The sequence below is a fragment of the Cavia porcellus genome, unplaced genomic scaffold, assembly GCF_034190915.1.
Source record: "Cavia porcellus strain 051 isolate PalLab524CR breed Dunkin Hartley unplaced genomic scaffold, mCavPor4.1 scaffold_25, whole genome shotgun sequence".
NCBI lineage: Eukaryota > Metazoa > Chordata > Mammalia > Rodentia > Caviidae > Cavia > Cavia porcellus.
The window spans coordinates 41,108,541-41,128,685 of record NW_026947508.1 but is presented as its reverse complement, the minus strand read 5'-3'; the positions used below and the strand labels follow the sequence as shown (position 1 = coordinate 41,128,685).

Here is a 20,145-nt window from a genome sequence, read left to right as displayed (position 1 = left end):
AATCTGTAGAAATGTCTCTTCATAGGAACTGTACTGAGAAACAATTTGCCAGGAATGAAATAAAAGTGGCTGTGGCCAGATTCTTCTCTGATTTGAGCTGCTGCCAGATCCCACCTGAATTCTACTCCCTGTGCCACAACTTTTATTGAAGTCCAAGAATAGGATCCACATTCAGCTCAGGAAGCTCTCCCAACCCTGGTATAGCCAAGGACAGCTCTGTGCACCTGCTGCCTGCTGCCTCATCTTCTTGTCGTCCAGGAACATTCCTAGACCATCTCCCTCTTGCTTTTTATCTGTTCACCTTTCTTTCCACCTGCTACTGTCCTGCTTCCTGTCCTTATCTCTTTCTTTTCCCTATATGCTTGTGCTTCTGTCTGTCCCAGACCTGCCAGCATCTCTGACCTCTGGATATTTCCTATCTCCTGCCTGACCTCTATAGTGCATTATCCTTTACTGTCTTTTCCTTTTCTGAGGCTCCTCTGTGCCTGTGTGATCCTCCTATTTTATTTCTGATATATACCATCACTTTAATGACTTAAAACAACAAAGATGTGTAGTTTTACAGTCCTAAAGATCAGATATCTGTAATGGATTTCCTCAGGTACAAACCAAAGTGTTGCAGAAGCTGTCAGGGAGAATGTATATCCCCCTCCTCATCCAATTTCTAGAGCTTTGTTCACAAAGCCTTTCAGTGATTTGATCAAGGCCACCTGTGAATCATCAACTGAGCACTGCACACTGCTCTTGCTGACTTGACATTCAAACACATCCTCATACACCTACTGAATCTGTAAGTAAATATTTGCTATATGCCCAAACCACTCTGAGGTTATTTCCAATCCTCAGAAGTATAAAAGAATGCCTCTGCCAATTATCATACATCATATTAAAAATACAGTAAACTTTTCCTTTAAGACAATGTAACCCTAACCCTCTTTTCTCCCTCTAGGGGAATCAGCACTCAGGGACTCATCAAACATGGACAGCTTTCCTGAAACTCCTTTTCCCTTTTCCCAACTAAGGAGGTAGAGGCTGCACAGGGGCTGTCCTTTATTGGAGAAGCTGCTGAGGTCTGAAATCCTCTACTAAGTGCTGACCCATTTGTTTACCTGGGATCAATCTTCCCAGCCCTCAAATGATACTTGTGAACTCCCCAAGCCTCCTGAGGAGCCTTCTGAGAGGCCTTCCTATGAGCAAAGTGGCTAGTAGGTGATAGGTGACCAATCAGCTGGGTTCCCTTCCTATACCTCAGTGCATCTGAAAAAGAAGAGAATCCCTGAGATCTTCATGCCAGACAAGACCTGAAGGATTTCATGCTCAGTTCAAGATGGGCTCTAGCTTAAGCCTATTCTGAAAAATCTAGTGTGAAAAATGTTCACACTTGAGTGGAATGGAGGCTGATCTTTTTCCCTGACTGGTGTGAGTATCTCCCACTGAATTCCCAGACAAGGTTCCTTTTTTCTATATACAGCCACACTGGGAGACTCAGAAGCTATGTGGATGTGGCTTATTAGGAGTCATAAGATAAAGTAACCTGGGATGAGTAGGCTGGGTCAGATTGCCATGAGGTTCTGACACCATGGGGTGAGCACCAACTCCTTATCTTACTTCAGATGGGACTGGAAACACATTCTGGGTCTCTCCTTCCAAGAAAAGATAAGCACTACATGTGACTTTGGAAACTTTATTACAGGGAAAAGGAGGCCAGAGGTTTGAATGAGAAATAATTGGGTAGCCAAAGACCAGGGAGAGAGATTTAGATGGAGAGATTGGATGACAGTGGGGACAATGCATAGATTGAATAATGGCTTCCCAAGATGCCGACAGTTGTCATAGGACAACTACGAATATATCCTGTACAATGTGATCACAAAGATCCTTAATAATAATAAGTGGTGTGAACACTGAATGAGCAAGATTTGAAAACTGCAGGATTTGAATATCAAGGAAAGGCCTCAAAGACCAGGAATGCAACTTACACAATACAAAAGGAAAAAAAGAGAAGGCACATGAACGGTTGTGGGTAGCATGGTCCTGTGGTTACTTTGGTTGTGTCTCAATGAAATATATGTTATAATTCTTATCATGAGAACTAAAAGGAGAATTTTGTTACTTAAAGCCATCAAGGTTTTCGGTAGTTTATTATAGCACCTTGTGGAAGTTAATACAAGGATAGTCAAGTAGCAGAAAGGAAAAAGTAGGGTAGAAGGGCAGATTGTTAAAGAGAACACACATTAATAGGGGTTAGGTGGGCAAGCAGATGGGAGATGGGTACAGAGACCTCAGAGCAGACAGCCAGGAAGACAGGAAGCACAGAGCAGGTAGGTGGGAGGGTAGAAGGACAGAAAGAACGATGTGGAAGAATGAAGTAGAAGAGGTGTGGGGAAATGAGATGTCAGCAGGAGACTCTCAGAGCTCCCCTTTTCTTCACCAGGACTATGGCAGCTTCCTGAGGTGTAAGTGGATCCCATTCTTGGACTTCATCACAATTCGTGACACAGGGAGTGGAATCCTGCTGGGGTCCGGCAACAGCTCAAAGCGTAGCAGCGTCAGGGCCACAGCCACCTTCAGCTCATTCATAGCAAATTGTTTCCCAATGCAGTTCCTGTGTCAGGAAGAGATAGTGACATGAAAAGTGACCCTAGGCTCTGTTCAAAGAAGGCCTGGCTTTGGCCCCTGAGCCATAGCCGAGAGCTGGGCATCTAGGTTGCATATTCATGGGCCCAGACCAGCGTATTTTCTTTCTTTCTTTCTTTTCTTTTCTTTCTTTCTTTTTTTTTTTTTGTCTTTTTCAGTTTTATCGGTACCAGGGATCGAACTCATGACTCCCTGCTTGCAAGGCAGGCGCTTATGCCGTTGAGCTAAATCCCCAGCCCCAACCAGCGTATTTTCTCACAATCACTAAAACCTATTCCAGACCTCAGTTCATGCCCTCTTGACATTTGTCAGTGCCTCCGAAGGCTTTCCCTGACTTCTCTGCTCTCAGAGGCATGAAATCTCCGTTAGGACAGAGCCAGTGCTCTAAGGCAGAAGAGTCTTATCCCATGGTTAGTCCACTTCCTCAATATAAAACACCACTCTGTTCTCCTAGAGTGGAGATCACTGATCAAGGCCAGACAGGAAAGAGTGGGCCTGAGCAGATCACTGTCTACTTGGGCAAAGCATCTACATTTGTAAGAGCAGTCAGGTGTCAGTGAGAGGCTGGGATGAGGAACTTTACATACACAGCCCATGTGCCTCTCACTCAATAATCAGCATCTTGCCCTTTGATAGCATCTTGCTTCCCATTTGTCCACACTGTACACCAGCATCAGTACCCTTCTAACTTTACTTCAGAAGTGTCCCTGCCTGCTACTTTGAGTTTCCTCTTCTAGAATGTGCTTGTGTGCTTCTCCCCTTCCACACACACCACTGGTCACCCTGTGCTCTTCACTGTGTCCAAATACCGAAGCTACATCAACTCCTGTTTGTGCTGTCAACTCATCCACTATATCCCTATTGAAACCTACATCGTTGTTTATGTAGACCAATACTGAGTCTCTTCTCCCTCCATCTCTGCCTGCAGACCCTCAAGTCTCATGCCAATGTCCAGCTGGCCCTCAATCCTCTGCTATTGTACCTCCCTCTAGTAGACACCCATGGCACCATCAGTGCTAATTCAAGGGCACAGAAAAACCCACTGCCAGGACAGTGTCAGGAACATGGAACATTCCACATGAAAGAGTGAAAGAGTGATGGAAGGAATGATCCATATTGTGTATACGTATCTAATTGTGCATAACACCTTCTGTTCTTGTCACTGAACCAGGGCAAAAACCCTAAAGCTTTGTCTTCCTATTTCTTAGCATAGAACTTGGCACAGATAAATGTACTTTCAAATGCTTTTGTATTTTCATGAAGTTAGTTGAACTTTAAAATACAATGCAAAAGAATAGAGAGAGGGTAAGTTTTTCTAGCTAGTAACTGAGCTACCTCACACTGTCCTGTTGTCCAATGATACTGTGCTGATTTGTACCTAATGGATAAGAAGATGTACTCAAACTTGGGGAGACTTATCCTAGGAAGCCAGTTTCTGGAGAAACAACATATTTAAATCCTCTTCTTTAAGAATTTACATAGCATGGTGAAATTCACAGAATCACCTCAGAAAACCTTCTTAATATTTACAAGTGTTACAGCAATGCATATTCTTCATGATAAGTCCTTCAACCCTTGTGGATTTTCACAGTACCCAACTATTTCAGATTTATCCATTATGCACACTCTAGTAAAGGCTGTGGTGATATTAAATTGTGGGTTTTCTCTCAGAGGCATTTTAGTAGCTCATTCTTGTGTTCTAGGTGAAAGTGTAGCAACCCTACTTCATTTACAGTATTTGATTGACTGAGTTAGCTAACACAGATATGCAGTATGAACAAAGTAAAGTTTTGGGGGTCAAAAGCTCAAAATATATGAGACAATAAAATAGGCAAAAAATCTTTCAGATATGTGGCTTCAACAGTAGCACCAGTGAGACTGGTACAATTCTAAATATATGAGAGGATATTGGGGGAACTCAAAAGTAGATTCTCCCTCCTTGTCTAGAGAAGCTTTCTGTTATCTCTCTTTTCCCCCTTTCCCTACTTTCAAATAAATTGTGTTTTATTTAAAGAAAATTTCATGATTCATGACTAGTGAGTTAAGAGTGAATGTGGTGGTTAGTTTGAGAATGTAAGAATAGATGCAGCTAACCTTTAAGATGACTGGCAATTGATTAAAACTAACACTTTAAGGCTAGTTTGCATGAGAAAATATAAGTCTGAAAATTCAAACATCAAAAATGATGAAACAGGGGCTGGGGATTTAGCTCAGCGGCATAAGTACCTGCCTTGCAAGCAGGCAGTCGTGAGTTCAATCCCCGGTATCGATAAAAAGGAAAAAGGAAAAAAAAAATGATGAAACACCAAAAATACAGAGTTTTAAACATATATTGACGTGAATTTTTGGCTGGCTGCTGGGAAGACCAGTATACCAGAATCTCCATGGGGTGTCCTGAAATGCCACGGACTTACCCACGTGATACTTCTTGCCATCAAACACAAACAAGACACACCCAGATGCCACATAGGAACGTAGAGAGCACAAATATCAGATACTTGCCAAGAAGAACACACACACACACACACACACACACACACACACACACGGTGCCACACCTTGATCCTCCTGAGAAGGGCAGGAATGAGTGGCTGTGTCGGGTGGAATCCAGTGCAAACCGGGAAGGATCATACACCTGCAGAGAGAACCAGGGCCAGGACAGGGAGGAGTCAAGATCCTTCTTCCAAATCCTAAGGAAGGCAAACAAGGGGATATTCCTTCTGACAGGTTGCCCCCTCAACTCTTCCAGCGCCCTCATACCTCTGGATTTGGCCACACCTTTGGATTGTGGTGAAGGGCATAAATGGCAAGTGAGACTGTAATACCTGTTGGGCAGGTAGGAGATGTAGAGAAGATTATTACATCCATGAGGTAGGGCCCTGGCATGAACCGGTAAGAGACATACATATACAAAAGACCTGGGTAATGCAAATCATCACTTTTGGCAGGATGATCTTTATATGGGGAGGAAAATTAGGCATGGAAAAGCATTTAGAACAGGCCAGGAGCAGAAAAAGGCAAACTGATAAACAAGAGCAACAAAGAACTGGAAGATCCCAGCTTACATCCATCAGTGCCTTCCATGAGCCATTGCAAAACATACATTAACTTGCTCAGCATACACAAGCTTACTCCAAGAAAGACACTGCCCCACACCTAGTTTTCAGATACTGAAATCTCAATGAGGTAGATGATCTCCTCTATGTCCACTGAGGTTGGATGTGGTAGGCCGGTACCAGATCCATGAATCAATGGGTGATATTGTTGTGATGGAGTGCCAGATCAGGTCATCAGCTGCTCTCTTCAGTTAACCCAAGGGCTCTTTAGAGAATGAATCATATTTGATGCATGACATGGGGATCCATTATCTCCTATATTTACTTTCATAACTGGAAATGGTCACATCTCCTTAATTCTTATCTGATTCTGTTTCCAAAACTCAAGGAAGGGCATTTCAGGGCTAATGTGCTAAGGCCAACACTTAATCTAGGGCTTCACTCTTACTTGCCAAGATGTTGATAAATTTAAGTTCTGGGTCAAGAATATCACTTTCCTAATATCAAATTAAGGACCCAGTTTAGTATGTATGTTTTGCATATGGCTGATGAAGAACCAGAGACTCCACAAGGTTTAGAACTCCTGAAGCTTTACTTCCAATCTTCCCTTGTCATTGCTTAAGTGAGTCTAGAAGGTCATACCTTTAGGTAAAGATCGCCCATCAGGGAAGGTGACAGGTTCACTAAGCTCTCTGCTCACACTTGGTACAGGTGGATAGAGCCTCAGGGCTTCCTTGATACACATGGTGGTATAGGGCATCTGGTCCAGGTGCTCCCTGAAATGAAGCCCATCCTGAAGGTCAGAAAGTGTCTGCAAAGACCACGGTCTCCCTCTACTAAAAAGGCTATGGTCTCCCACTTTTTGAGTTCTTACTCACCAAGTGATGGAGGCTTCATTTCCGAGGAGACTCTGGACCTCCTCCCTGCATTTCTGTTGATGCTTGGGGTGTGCAGCTAGAGCATAAAGGATCCAGGAGATGCCACTGGCTGTGGTATCATGGCCCTCAAACATGAATGTGTCCACCTCAGCACGCAGGTCCTTGTTAGATAAGCTGCTCCCATCCTCCATCTTGGGGCAGACACAAGTAAGTGATAGGGGTTTGTCCCTCCCTTTGTGCTTCTGGGCACTTAGGGGTCTCTCACTCACTCACTCTGGCAAAAAGGAGGATGTCCAGGAAATCCAAGCGCCTCTTCCTCTTAATCTTCTCTAGCTCTCTCTCGTCCTGCAGCTGAGACTTTCTCTGCTTGATTACTTGATCTGTTGCAGGACAGAGTTTGGTATAACCAAGGGCTAAAAGAACCCACAGTATCCCTGTGTAGCTATCTCCTTTCCCCACCTGGAAGCCTTTCAGAGATTGAGATGAGTGCAGATGGGTGGGTCAGGATTTGGGAGTCTTGTATCATCTAATGCAGGTCAGGTCTCCATGCAGGAGCACAACCCACAGAGCCTCTTTTGAATGATGTCATTAAACATCACCATGTGAGGTTACAAGTAACCTTCCACACACCCCCCCCCCCCAACACAGCAGTATCACAGCTTCCTTTCATAATGGAAGTAACAACATAAGTGGGTTCCAGGTTGTTCAGGAATACTGGGGTCCCTGGTTGTGCCTGAAGGATCATGGCCAATTCCATTGGTCTGAGCCTGGTAGAGGAGGAGAAATAGGAGACAACCTGTGTGCTCATGAGCAATCTTGCAGGCTTGTTTAAACAATCGGCCATTTGAAGACAAACTGTAGATGGTGTCATTCTGGTGAAAGACATTCCTTATACGGGAAAAAGTCAAATAGTTTAGGTCTCCAACAGCTTGGATGTAGGGGTGAGGCTTCCTGAGGAAGAGGATACAAAACAGATTTAAGTCTGAAGAACTCTGACTGAGACACAGCTAGAGTTGCGATTCTGTTAATGATGGAGACACACAACAGAAGCACATGTTGCTTCTGCTTTATAGCCCTTGTAATTCTCCAATCCTAACAATATGGTATAAATATCCATGCTTCCAGCCAAAATAAAGATCAGGTGCCTGTGACTGGGAGAGTGCTGGGTCTGGTCAAGATTTAAAGCTGGCCTGGGGCTGGAGTCAGAATCTTGCTTTGTGTTTGCATTCAAACTGTCTCACCTCCCTCTAAGTAGTAAAAAGTTGAGTCCATACCAGTAGTAAAAAGAACTTAATAGATGAAATGTTGTCACTGACCTGTTGAACTGGGCACAACTCTGGTCATTGAAGGCACACTTCATGAGTGAGTCTAGTGTCATCAAGGAAACATGTTGAAAGATCTCCAGAGGGGTGTCCTCACTGATGAGCTGTTCCCATTTGTCCTGTTGTGGGAAGGTGGCATTGACCTGCTTTTCCCCAGAAATTCTATGCTAAATATTTTAAGTTTTTCCCCTATATTTTCAAATATCCTGTTCTGAGTTCCTTACTTTTGGAAAGCAAATGCATGAAATACTGCAAAAGCAAATTTTGTTAAATGACACCTATTTTCTCAAAATTGTTTAAACATTAAACACAGCATCCCATAAGACCTGTAAAACATTAGAATTTTGGAAACCAGTTATGCATAAAGAGGAAGTGACTTCTTCAGTACTCTGAGAGTTAAGCTTGGCCTGAGGGATTGGCAGGAAATCAATTTTAGGAGGTAAATGTGTCAAGCTAAATATTGAACTATGGGCTCTTTTGATGATGGCTATGGGGAACTTTAATTCTTGTTTCCTTATTAAAAATTTCTAGACAACAGTTAGGCCAATCTTTCAAGTGCTATGATTACAGGCATGTGCCACTGTGACTTGCTGTCAATCCAACTTGAGGAACTAACTCAGCCATGACCTGGGAGTGTTTTTCCTGTAATTATTACTGAGGGCTGTCTGTGATAGAGAGTAGAATATGAATGTGCACTGTGAGTGGAGGAGTTGCAGTAATAGACTCACCAGCATCCCTTGGACAGAATCGGCCATGACAGCCACATAGGGTTTCAGGATGTCATAGTGGAAGGCTGGGGTCAACATCCGACGGTGCTGGAACCATGTTGGCCCATTCAACAGGAGCAAACCATAGCCTGTGAAGGATACGAGTGTGTGCATGAGTGTGTGAACAGTGAGATCAAAGGGAAAAATGGGGACAATTTGGTGGACATAAATGGTGGCAATTTGGGGAAAGAAATTCAGGAAAGCAGAATTTCCTAGATGATGACAAAAAGACTAATTATCTTCAAGAATATAAATCTTCCAGTTATTCTGTCATGATTATGAAGCTGGGACATAAAGTTTGTAAAATGTTGAAGACAGGCCAAGGAAACAATTCAGTAAAATGTTAGTCTGAGAATGTAGAGAAATAGGAAGAAATAGGGAGGGAGCTGAGTCTCACGAAGATTCAAACGAAGATGAGGATATTATGAAGATGTGGTTAGAAGGAGAAAAATAGTCTTGATTTGCAGATTGGGCATTAGAGTGGTGGCCCATCAGGGCTTTCTCTCTATAAGTCGGAGAGATATAAGTCAGGAACCCTAGCTGAGGGGTGATTGTATTTAGATGTACGTACCAATCCAGGGAGAGATTAACCTGTAGGTACCATGAGCTTTGGGGTCTGAAAGAAAAACAAGTGGAAATTGACATGTATAAAAAAATTGACTCTGACCAAATAACATAACCTCAAGAGAGCTAAGGTTTGAGGCTATGGGCTTCCATGAGTTTCTGATGACTGTCCATTGACAAGTTGTCCTATGTCTTTTCCCATGAGCTTTCATTGTCTTCTATCTCTGTTCTAACAGTCAGTGGGACTCAGAAATGTCATACCTGAGTACCAGCAGATGAACACACCAGTGACATAGATAAAGAGTTGGTGAAAATGCAAACTATATCCTCAGTGCTCAATACTAAGGCAGAACCTTGTGATTTTTCTGCAGTGGGTGATGGTTTTGTTACTGAAGAAAAGAGAAAATTAGAGTTTTTACACCAACATCCCTGTAAATCTAAAATTACTCTTTTGGATATGGGGCAATATGCTGACAGATCACCTCACTTAAGGAAAGAAGGAAAATAAATTCAGACACACAGATCCAATTTAAACATTCAGTATTGAGTAAATATTACTGGCCTTAGGCTGAGATGTAGGCTGGGAAGAAAGAGAGGTGAGCAGAAAATTCACATATTGACAATTGAACTGCTACTGTCTCCTGGAATTTTACAGATTCTAGAGATGGACTCAGGAGGGAAGAAATGCTACTATTGGGATGAGGTTTAACTCTCACCTGATCTCCCCAGAATCACCTTTATGTAGTCAGGATCGTAGAGCAAGATGGTAAGTCTACTCCCCCACAACCAGCGAGGACAGGCACTTGGGAATTCCTTTGCCCATTTTAACACTTGCTGCAACTCCTGGTCCTCTTGGAACTGTCATGAAGGGAAAGAAATTTAACATGCCATTTTTTAAAGTTCATTTCTTGGAGCAGGACGAATGCTTAAAGGATCATGGGGTTTTAGTACTGGACCTATTCACAGGGATCAGACTCAGACTGTTTTTGAGACCATGGATTCTGATCCTGACTCTTATTACTTCTCTAGTACTTGACCTAAGCTGAGGTTCTGTCTCCCTATTGTACTACCAATGGGTATCTCTTAGAACTGTCCTTACAACCTGGTATAACGAGTGCTCAAGCAGTGTTTGGGAATGAACTCCATGATGCACAAAACTGTTTCGGAGACTTATAGATAATTTATATTCTTCATTAATACATATGTCAAAATGCTAACACAATATATCAGATGTGAGTTTATTTATAGTCTTTGGAGGAATAACCAATATCAAGTGAGATCAATAGGGTGGATTCTAATCCAGTATAATGGTGTCTTTACCAAAAGTGAAATTTTGGATGCAGTGATATGGATGTGAGAAGCCAGTGTGGAGAGCTAGAGAGAAGAGGGTGATTTACGTAAGCTGAAGAGGCCCACACAGCACGTGCTCCTGCAGAGTCCACACAAGGAGTCAGCCTTGTCAATACATTGCTGATGCTTTACCCAAACAGTCTGTAACTTTTTGATAGCAGCCCAAAAAAAGTGCTCAAGGTCATTCTGTGGTCAGGAATGGATTATTAGTTTCCTTGTTTCACTGCAGAATGAGGAAAACAATGTTCACTTTTGCGAGTGATTACATTAAACTCAACCCTGCTTAACTGACAGTTTCCCTTTTGTGTGCTTCTGGGTGTCTCTCTGTTATTATATTTTTACTCAGTATTCTAATCCTTAACCTGTTTTGGAAAACTCACCTTTGATATCTCTCATCTCTGTGTTCCTAAAGCACCACATACAGCAAGGCTCGTATGATTCATGCCCTATTTGAACAAAAAAATCAAAGACCTAATAGTGGTATGTGGAACGGTGGATAAATGAGTCTGCACTAGAATTTCTATTGCATGGAACAGATCAACTCTAGGATTAATGTAAGAAAAAAATAAGAAGTAATGAAAGAATACTTCATGCATGGCAGTGCATGAAGTAAAGCCCTAGGACAGGAAGTTACTGAGTGCAGAAGGGACAGCACCAGGGAGTAGAGGTGTCAGGCCTCTAAGGTTTTCCTCTCTTTTGTACATCCATCCTATTCAGTCATCTGTCTAGCTAATAATTGTTGAGGTTTTACTGTGTACCAGATGAGCTATGTCACAATCTAGAGAGAACCATGAGTCTGTATAAACACCCCCTGCCTTCCTGAAGCCCAGGTTTACATGGTGACCAGTATTCTTTTGATCTTTGTCCATCAAGATCTCCCTGTGTCTGTTTGGCATGCTAAATTCTGTTCTGAGAATCTGATTGTGCCAATCATGGTGTCTGTCTGGTTTGGCCACCTGTGGCTGGGATTGCAGAGGGCCTTCGAGTTAACCTGTTTGGGAAGTAGAAGTCTGAAAGAAGACAGAACTAAGCAGAGGAAAGAAACATTTCTATAACAACCTTGAGTAAATCTATGAATGTGTAGAGGGATGGAGGGATTCACTGTTATTTATGAAGCACTTACTTTGTGTTAGTTACTCTCTGAGAAATCAGTGAGCAAACACAATTTGTCTTATTGTGGAGCTTATATTTTAGTGAGAAGTGTGAAGGACAGTCAGTGCTAACTTGAAATGAGAATTGTCTGCTTACCATCCTTAAGAAGACTGCTTTATAGTCCCTGCATATGTCCTTCATAAAACTTCACTGTCAATAGATCCACTGCCAGGACTGCCCCATGGAAATCTTTAACCCTTAGATAAATGGTTTGTCACCCAGGATCCCTTCACATTGGCTCTGAAGGGATTTGGGAGACCTTGTTCAACAAGTACCTGGTGCCCTTTCTAAGTCTGGTACCTACGAGGCCTGCTCCTGAACACTGTCACTGATTCAGTCTAATTACATATGACATTTTTGTCCCTTGGCTAGCCATTAATAGAGATAGTATAAAAGTCTCAGTAGTATAAATACTGAAGTAAATAAATAAAAGTTTCAATCTTATTAGTGATGGAAATATTTGGCTGGACTTGCTATTAGCCCATAGCAGTTGAGAGGTGATTCAACACCATGAATAATATTTATGTAAAGAGAAGTTTACACTATAAATAATCCAGGCCACTCAAGAGCAATCATTTGGCCTGAGTCAATTATGTGAAACAAAAGACAATATCTTAAAAATCAACAAATAATCTGAAAATCATTAGTGTTAAAATTTTTATGATCAAGCATTGGCTATCAGAGCTTAAATATTTCTCTCTAGCTAATAAGAAAAGTTTCCATATTTGGTTTTCCTTTGCTGTGAATCATTTCACCTCTTTGTAGAAAAGGGTGGTGTAGCTTTCCCTTCTCCCCTTAGGACTGGTCAGTAAAGGGAGTTCATATTCCCCTTTACCCTACTTCTTTGTGGAGCCCAAATCATAGTAGGTTCTCTGTTTTGCTGGTGTAGAAAGGGCATATACTGAACTCCAAAGCACTTACAGTTCTGTGTGCATAGAAAAATAAAGTAAATAGTTCCTGTTTAATTTTACAGCTCAAATATCTGACCCCTTCACTGCCAGGATATCATGCAGCTCAGTATCTCACTGTGAGCACTGCACCTGCCAAAAAATCACCATTCTTCAAATTTCCTTACTCACAGGCAAATGTAGTGAGTAGTATTTCTAACTAACATCATTTAGCCACCCCAGTAGATAACCTCTCAGATTTTTCTGATTCCTTCTGAGGTTTTTCCATTGTTTCCCACCAAGAAAATCACAAGGCAGGGATTCTAACAACTGATAATTCTGTTCATAATAAGCTCAGGAATAGATACAAAGAATGAGTTGAATGACATGTGCAGGGAAGATCTAGAACCCTTGTTTTTATATTTTTTGTTTTCAGAACAGCTGAGGCTGCTGGAGATGCCCAGCCTGGAGAAGAGGAAATTGAAGAAGATCCAAGCATAGTCCTCTAACTATAAAGCTGACAGAGTGTGCAACATGTCTGCATAAGAAAGGAGTATGTGTCAGAGCTGAGTAACAGCAGGATGGGCTTCGTGTGAAGAACACACTCTTCATCATTTTGATGATCCCCATCTGAGAGTTATACTGGATATTCCTTAGAAGAAATATGATCATCATATAAGGGGTTTTGTCCTGTAGGAGTGCAGGTGTAGCTCAGTGGTAGAGTACACACATAGCTTGTGAAGCACTCAGTTTGGAGGCTTTGTCCTGTATTCACCTGCCAGTGTCTCACAATCCTGTGTGTCCCTCCCTTCCCATTACCTTGTTCATCTTCTTCCTACCTGATATTTGTGCCCGAACAACCAGTGGGAGGGTGGACACGGGAACTGCTGGAGAGCTTTGAACAGCCATTGTCTGTGCAGGTAGAACTGGGCTGCCTTGAACAGCAGCAGAAGCAGACTGAGCAGGAAGGCCACTTGGAGGAGCCCAGAGATGCCACCTAGGAATCTGGTGGGACTGAGTGCAGAGATGCTCATGGTGCAGTGTCTTCTGGATCACCAGTTCTGTCACTGAACTCCTCAGGCTCTCTTATCTAAATCATAACAGCATTGCCCTGCCTACTAGTGGGAGGGAAAAACAAGAAAGCAAACATTAACTTCAGAATTGAAATTTAGTAGACAGAATGGTCCACCTGGAGGAAAGGAGGAGGAAAAGGAGAAATAAAAAGAAATAGAGCAAATATGAGTGGAAAATCTGGAAGCTGTAAATGAATTATTAAGGACAGGAAGGGTGTCAGGGAAAGAAAGAATGTGAGGAAAGGGAGAGTGTAGAGGAAGTGTAAATACACATCATTAATGCATGTATGAAAATATCATAGTGAACCTTATTAAATGTATATATATATTTTAAAAAGAAACTGGGAAATATTTAAGAGTTGTATGTGTGGAATCATTTTCAATAATAGAATTATCATGTTAGACTTAAATTTGAAATATCTTACTAGACTTCTGAGGGTTAAACAGTGGAAAATTAGCTTTTCTGACATTGGGAGCCTAAACATTGGAATATAGCAATGCAGGGAAGAGAAGAGAGAGATGAGGCCCTGGGACCCTGCAAGAATCTGAAGCAAGAAGTGGAGCCCATAGGGAGAGCAAAGCAAAGGACCTCAATGTAGAAGAAAGAGGTGGCAAACTGTGCTTTCTCTCTGAATTCCACCTTACCACATGAGATAAGGTGACTTGAACCTACAGAGGCAGGATGACCGTGGGTGACTCCAGAGACCTCCATGGAGAAACACACGTGTGGAATGCAGCAGTAGATACTGCAGGTTGCAGTGATTACTGAGTGATTCCAATTCAAATGTCCCCAGGAAAGGGTGTGACTGGTTACCATCTTGGTAAGGGGCAAACTGAATCCAGGAGTCAGAGCAAGGGTGGCTTGGCTCCATCTAGGAATTCCCAGTATCAGCCTGAGGCACAGCCATGGGAGACACCCAGAGTCAGGGAACCAAGTTCAAGTCGGCAGGAGGCACATGAACAATTGTGGGCTGAATAACTTGGGTCCCAGGCTTATAGCCAGAAACCAGGATCATCCTGAACATGAGTAGAGTTGAAGGTGCAGGCTTTGTTACCTATCACCCCACTATAATTTTATGACAGGGTTTCTGGGAATCAATACAGACTTTGGCTTTTTTTTGTCCCACTTGTCTACCGATGACAGCAGACACACCCTTAAGGGGACACTTTTTTTCCTTTACTTTCGTCTTCTTTTTCTTGCGCGTTTGTTCTTGTTTTTATATGAATATGAACGCTGTTTTTAGGTGTTTTTTTGTCGTTGTTTCTGATTCTTCCTGGTTTCTTTCCTTCTTATCTTCTTCACTACTTTCCCCAAACTTGCATAGTTTTCCTTTGTCTTTCAGTCTTCTAATCTCTTTCTCTTCTTTGTGTCTTGATTACTTTGCTCTGCTTGCTGGGACAAAATGCCAAACACCCAAAATTAAGGAAGGAAAAGTTTATTTGGTTTACAGTTTTTGGAAGTTTCAGTCCATAATCAGCTGACTGCAAGCCAGGGTGGCATGGCACTGGGGCAATACTTCAAGGCAACAACCAGAACAAAAGGAGGAAGAGCAATTCTCTTCTCTTCCCTTATACTGTACACAGGTCATCTCCCCTCCTCAGGGCAGATGTAGCACTCACAAAATCTCTGTGCCTTCCTCTTGCACAGAATGAGGATATTTACAATGTAAGGACCCTCCTCTCTGCTGAGCCAGTTAAATATCTAAACTTCTCAAATTGACACAATATACTAAATATAACATTCTATCTCTATATGTTGTTCTCTTGCCTCTTTAAAAATGTCTTCTCAGCAAACCTTGAAGCTTCCCAAACCTTGAACCATCTTCCTGTGTCCTTCAGCCTTGCTTCTAATCTCTTTCTCTTCTGTACCTCCATATTTTCCTCCTAGCCCTTTGAATATCTTCTTTGCCAGTCTCCCAAGCTTGCGTAATCGTCCTTTGTCCTTCAGCCTTATATTTAATCCCTTTCTCTTCTTCTCTTTCTCTATACTTTCCTCTTACCCATTTTAAATTTTATCCCCTGGGAGTAAAGCTGCTCTACTGAGGGGATGCTCATTGTATATAGTTTTCTGCTTTGTTTTAAATTTTATCACTACACATCTTTTTCCTACACTTAATGATGGCAAAATAATATATGCCACAGTTTGCCATTTTCTGGGTTATACTTGATACTATTGTTATTACTGATTGTACTACTTTAGCTGAGGTGACATGGTTGCTCTATTCAGTTTTCTTCCTTCTTTGCTGAGGCTGAGATTTTCTAACCATCGCAAGCCATACTATAGGCCAATAGCAAAGAACCAGGGGCTAGGCCAAATAGGCAGCAGTTTCTCATTCCCAATAAATGGCAAATATAGGATATTGCAACAGATTGCAATCACAAAAGCCAACTACATGTTTAAAGACATCTCTGAAAAGTAACCATTTCCTAAGGACTTGTTCATATTAGTAGTAAAGCTATCTCCCAGAAACAACTTGCAATCATCAGCACAAAAGCTAAACTTAAACAAAATAGAAAATGAGAAGACTTGGAAGCAAGATGCAAGCTTAGACTTCCAACTTGCCAAAGACAAACTCAGGGGGCAGTGAGGTAGGACAATTTTTTAAAAAAATTGTATTTAAAAGGAAAAAGAGAAAAAACAAAACAAAACAAAGCAAAGCGGTGTAAGGGTACAAATAATACAGAACTACAAAAAAAAAAGTAAGAAATCACCAGTTAATAAATTACACATTATCATCTTAGAGATAGTTGCTCAAGTCACAGTATCAAAGCGTACAAAGTGGACATTCAAACAGAGAGACTGCAAACAGTTGTATTCAATGATTCAACCAAAAACATTAATATGGTCAGCTATTTAACACCCCTAAACACACTTGCAGTTGTATTCTTTAGAGCACTTTTTTTACCTCTCTTTTTTACAACAAAATTTACACATTTTGGGTTTTATTACTCCTTAGTTCTTATTACTTTTTTTTGGAAGAGAATAAAGTCAAATATGGCAAAACAAAGCTGTCAGTCAAAACCAAGGATAGACATAGTACATGATATAAGAACAGAGTACAAGGTTATCAACAATGGTTGCCATAATGCCTCTTGCTTCCTTAAAAAGAATTGTCTATCTCATTAGGTATTATAAAGTTGAACAAAACCGTTGAGAACAAGACCAATAAAACTTAAACATTGTAAACATTACAGGACTTCCAAAGGAGATGATAGTCAAACCAGAATGAGCATCTTAGTGAATCTTATTGCCTTCAAAGTAGTTGCCTATACCCTCAAACTTGATACTATCATACAGAACAGAACAGAGTCTAGTCAGTCAAAACAAGATAGTGGGAGTATTATAGGACTTCAAATCAAGTTAATAGGAAATCAAAAAGTTACTATAATATATGCTGCTAATTTTTTAAATTTTTCCCCTTAATTAAAACAAACATAAAAAAATAACTAAATAATTTTTTAATGAATAAGGGAGAGATTGAGATAAAAGAGGACATAAAAACATAACAATACAGGACAAAGCATGACTGTTTCAGCAACCTAGTGCTTCACCACCAAAAAACCCGACTTAATAGTACTTACCCTAGTGTCTGTCTTTTTCCTTGAAATATTTGAATATAACTTCATATACTATAGCTTCAAATATTTCCATATCAAGCAGCCCAGAATAAAGCCATTCCAATTAATAAGTGAAAACTTTATAAGGCTTCAAGGCCACATAATGGGGAATCATGATTACCACATACTTTTATATATTTGAATCATTACTTACATTAGGGAAACTATTCGGTATTCACACATGCGAGATTGATTTATTTCACTTATGAGTATGGTCTCAAGCTGCGCCCATTTATTGATAAATATCTCAATGTGATACTTCTTTATAGCTGAGTAATATTCCATTATATAGAAATACCACAGCTTTTTTATCCATTCCTCGGTTGATGGACACTTGGGTTGTTTCCAAGATTTGGCAATTACAAATTGTGCTGCTATAAACATAGGTGCACATATATCACTGTGGTATGATGCTTTCAGTTCTTCTGGGAAGATGCCTAGAAGTGGAATAGCTGGAACAAATGGGACTTCCAATCCCAGCTTTTTGAGAAATCTCCAGACTGACCTCCACAAAGGTTGTACCAGTCTACACTCCCACTAATAATGTAGGAGAGTTCCTTTTTCCCCACAGCCTCTCCAGCATTTGTTGTCGGTTTTCTTGATCCTGGCCATTCTTTCAGGAGTGAGATGGTATCTCAGTGTGGTTTTAATTTGCATTTCTCTAATGACCAATGATGATGAGCATTTTTTCGTGTATTTATTTGCCATTTGCATTTCTTCATCTGAGAAGTGCATATTCATCTCAGATGCCCATTTTTGGATTGGATCTTTGAATTTTGGGGGTATGAGTTTTTTAATTCTTTATATGTTTTAGACAAGAGTCCCCTGTCTGAGAGAGAGTTCACTAAAATCTTTTCCCAGTTTGTCAGTTTTCTTTTCAGTATGCTGGAGATTTCTTTTTTTTTTTTTATTTAAGGAGAAAAGAAAAAAAAAACAGTGAAGGCGTACAAGTTATACAGATTTACAGAGGAAAAAAATGCGCAGTAGGAAATCACTAGTTAATGGATTACATATTGCCATCTTAGAAATAATTGTTTAAGTCACAAAATTGGATTTCTGGGATGGTGATTATTATATGTCTGGGTGTAGTTTTATTTTGATTATGACTATTTGGAGTTCTATATGCTTCACTGATCCTGATGTCAGTTTCTGATCTCATGCTTGGGAAGTTTTCAGCTATTGCTTCTCTAAATATCCTCTTGATATCCTTTATGTTGTCTCCTTCTTTTTCATTAATCCCTATCATTCTTATGTTATTCTTCTTTGCATCATCTTGCAGTTGTTGAATTGTTGTTTCCTGATTCCTTGTTATTTTTAAAAGATCTTTCCTTTCCTGTTCACTAGCTGCAATCCTGTCTTCAAGGTCTGAAATTCTATCTTCACTTTCATTAAGGCGGTTTTTACAACTTTCAGTGGAGTTTTTTATTTCCTGTATATCTCTGTGCATCTGCATTATGTATTCTGTTTGTTTCTTATATTGCCTGTGTAGGGATTCTATCTTTTTGTTTAGTTCCTCCAATTTTTTAATCTGTGTTTTCTTTAGATATATTTAGAATCTCTTTCATTTCTTTTATCATTTCTTCTTTTATCTGGGAGATTATTTCGAGTTTGAATTTCTTTAAAGCTTCCTGGAGTTGCTTGTCAACTTCAGTAGCTATTGTGTCTGATATATGAGGTGGATGGGGTATATTTTCTTCTAAATACATTCCTCCTAGGGTTTCCTGAGATGGGCTGGAGGTTTGAGGTTGTAATTTGGTCTTTTGTTTTGTCATTTTCCTATATTTCTGTGTTTCAAGTGTTATTTGAAAGCTTTCTCAGGATCTGTTGAAAATCCCCTTCTATGTTTGCAGCTACTGAGACTCTGGCACCACGCTACCCCAAGCCATTGGGCCTGCAGAACCAATGGCCCTCCTCTGCTTGTTCAGAACTCTGCAGTTCCAGACAAGCTGGTCCTCAGGGACACTGTGCGCCCACCTGCCCCTTGGAAGCTCCACAGTTCTTCAATTGCAGCCGGGTTAGAGTACCCACCACAGGCCGCAGTGCCTCAGGAGCCTGTGATCCCTCCCTGCTTGCAGAAATATTCAGTCCTTCAGACAAAGAAAGGGGCTTCTGCAGGCACTCCGGATCTGCCCAGCTCCTCCTCTGCATGCAGATGGCTAGGCGCGGCTGGGCACAGGCCGAGGTGCCTCAGGAACCTGGGATCCCTTCTGCTTGCAGAAATATTCACTCCTCCAGACAAAGGAAGGGGCTTCTGCAGGCACTCCAGATCCGCCCAACTCCTCCTCTGCACGCCGATGTCTATGCGTGGCTGGGCACAGGCTGAGGTGCCTCAGGAACCTGGGATCCCTCTTCATCCAAACAAAGAAAGGGGCTTCTGCAGGCACTCCGGATCCGCGCAGCTCCTCCTCTGCACACCGATGGCTAGGCGCGGCTAGGCACAGGCTGACGTGCCTCAGGAACCTGGGATCCCTCCTCCTCCAGACAAAGGAAGGGGCTTCTGCAGGCGCTCCGGATCCGCGCAGCTCCTCCTCTGCACACCAATGGCTAGGCGCGGCTGGGCACAGGCCGAGGTGCCTCAGGAACCTGGGATCCCTCCTCCTCCAGACAAAGGAAGGGGCTTCTGCAGGCACTCCGGGTCCGCGCAGCTCCTCCTCTGTGTTCCAGTTTTTGATTCTTATAAATTTTCACTTCAGTCCACAAGACTTTTCCTGTAGCTTCTCTTTTCTTTTGGATAGTATTAATAAATTCTTTTCTGTCTTTTGTTTGAACTGAGTGAAACTGTTCTCCATCTTTGTGGTTAGCAGGGTCAGCCACTAATGTTTGGAATTCCATCATTTCCAT

General features: G+C 41.5%; 1 pseudogene; it reads right to left on the bottom strand.

Moving 5' to 3' along the window:
• Nucleotides 1-1,670: 1,670 nt before the first annotated feature.
• On the bottom strand, nt 1,671-13,689 carry LOC100713503 (cytochrome P450 4A6-like; annotated as a pseudogene).
• Nucleotides 13,690-20,145: the final 6,456 nt, after the last annotated feature.